The sequence below is a fragment of the Octopus bimaculoides genome, chromosome 11 (genome assembly GCF_001194135.2).
Source record: "Octopus bimaculoides isolate UCB-OBI-ISO-001 chromosome 11, ASM119413v2, whole genome shotgun sequence".
In the NCBI taxonomy this organism is placed as follows: domain Eukaryota; kingdom Metazoa; phylum Mollusca; class Cephalopoda; order Octopoda; family Octopodidae; genus Octopus; species Octopus bimaculoides.
The window spans coordinates 74489645-74492152 of record NC_068991.1 but is presented as its reverse complement, the minus strand read 5'-3'; positions in this window follow the sequence as shown (position 1 = coordinate 74492152).

Sequence of the window (2508 nt, the reverse complement as noted above, 5' to 3'; positions counted from 1 at the left end):
GTTTCGATTCCCAGACCGGGCGTTGTGAGTGTTTATTGAGCGAAAACACCTAAATCTCTACGAGGCTCCGGCAGGGGATGGTGGCGAACCCTGCTGTACTCTTTCACCACAACTTTCTCTCACTCTTACTTCCTGTTTCTGTTGTGCCTGTAATTCAAAGGGTCAGCCTTGTCACACTCTGTGTCACGCTGAATATCCCCGAGAACTACGTTAAGGGTACACGTGTCTGTGGAGTGCTCAGCCAGTTGCACATTAATTTCACGAGCAGGCTGTTCCGTTGATCGGATTAACTGGAACCCTCGTTGTCGTAAGCGACGGTGTGCCAACAACAACTGCCTTCAGTTTGAAGTATAAAAGTATTCATTCTATGTGTTCTTCAGGTATGAGACACCTTGCATGGTTTTAGTATATTGACTCTTGGTATCGTTAGCGGGCCGGACCAAAAGCTTAGCGGCATTTCATCCGGCCTTACGTACTGAGCTCAAATACCTTCAAGGTCGACTTTGTCTTTAATCGTTTCTGGGTCAATAAATTAAGTATCAGTTGAGCACGGGGGTCGATGTAATCGACTGAGTCCCCTCCCCTGACATTGCAAGCCTTGCGCCAAAATTTGAAACCAATATTTTACTCGTGGTCTCGTTAGCTCGCCGGACAAAATGCTCAGCGGCATTTCGTCCGTATTTACGTTCTGAGTTCAAATTCCGCCGAGGTTGACTTTGCCTTTCATCCTTCCGGGATCGATAAAATAAGTATCAGTTGAACACTGGGGTTGGTGTCATCGACGTAACCTTCTCCCCGACACTGCAGGCCTTGTGCTAAAATTTGAAACCAACATTTCCGATTAAATTCCTCCACCTCCTCCTTCTCCACACTTCCAGTTCAAAATCTGCTTTTATTTATTTCTTTATTATAGTTACAAATATGAATGAAAGTGTTTTTTGTTAACAATCAAAACCCGTTGCCAAAATTTGCATTGTTATACAGATGAAGCAAACCAATTTAGTTCTGTCCGAATGTATGTATACAACAAACAGTTATAGACTATATTCTTTCTATGACTAGGAACGAGTAACTGATCTATGATGAAGCTTTAACTAATGATAGAGTTAGATTAATCTCAGAGAAGGGGGAGAGAGAAAGAAACTTGTAATTTTATCTTTTTTTTTACTGTAGCCAGGCTAAATGCGTCTACACTCGTAAATTTACCTTATGTCTCTCTGCTCTTTATGCATAAAAAGATGAATGAGGATATATTAAATACCATACAAGGTAGATCCTTGGTTTATTGTAATTTTCTCAGCTCTCAGAGAAGGTAGGACAATCACTTGTTGGCAAAAAGGATCAACACAACTTCAAGTCGAGACAAGAGATAATCTCAAGAAGCATTAATTCTCCAAGCATGATATGCCATTAAGGAAGGGACAGTCTGGTTGTCTGGAGACAAGAGGAAAGCTCCTGGATACTTGGTTCCACATCAATAGGTGTCATCGGCACAGCAGTATGTGTACCTTTTCTCCGGCCGGGTCGGTAAGAAGTTTGCTTCTCAACCACATGGTTCCGGGTTCAATCCCACTGCGTGGCATTTTGAGCGAGTGTCTTCTATTGTATCCTCCGGTCGATCAAAGCCTCATGAGTGGATTTGGTAGACGGAAGCTGACAAAAGCACGTCTTGTGTTTACATACATATATATATATATATATATATATATAAACACATACACACACATGTATATAGGTGTGTGTGTGTGTGTGTGTGTGTGTGTCCTCCACCACCGCTTGACAACCGATGCTGGTTTTTTACGTCCCCGTAACTTGGCACCTCGGAAAAGCGACAGATATAATAAGTACCAAGCTGATAATAATAATAATAATAATAATAATAATAATAAAGATAATAATAATAATAAGTACTGGGGTCAATTCAATCGACTACAAAAATAATTCAAGGCGGTGCCCTAGAATGGCCGCAGGATAATGAATGAAAAATGTCAAAGATAAAAGATATACAAAAATTTAGGGCACCTTTATGAACTAAGTAGCATCGAAATCTTGGAAAATTCTTGGTTCTTATAATTCTATCCCCTTTCTATTTAGAACTGGTCCCAACTGTCACTAGTTGATTGTTCTACCTTCTCCAGAGATAATACTGGTTCGATGTAGTGTAATTTACTCTTACGCTATTGCGAATTTCTCGCTTATGTGTGTGCACACCTAAAACAGCACAGAAGCGAGAACATAGGTTCGAACAACTATATAAATTCTATAACTGGTATTGTGTACTTTTCTTTTTGTTTAAGTTCACAGCAAAACGAATCGATCTATCTATCTATCGATCTATCTATCTATCTATCTATCTATCTATCTATCTATCTATCTATCTATCTATCTATCTATCTATCCATCCATGTATGTATATGTGTGTGCGCGCGCACGTGTTTGTCTGTGTATGTGTGTGTTTGCGTAATACATATGCATGCACATATACATACATATACACAAATATATATA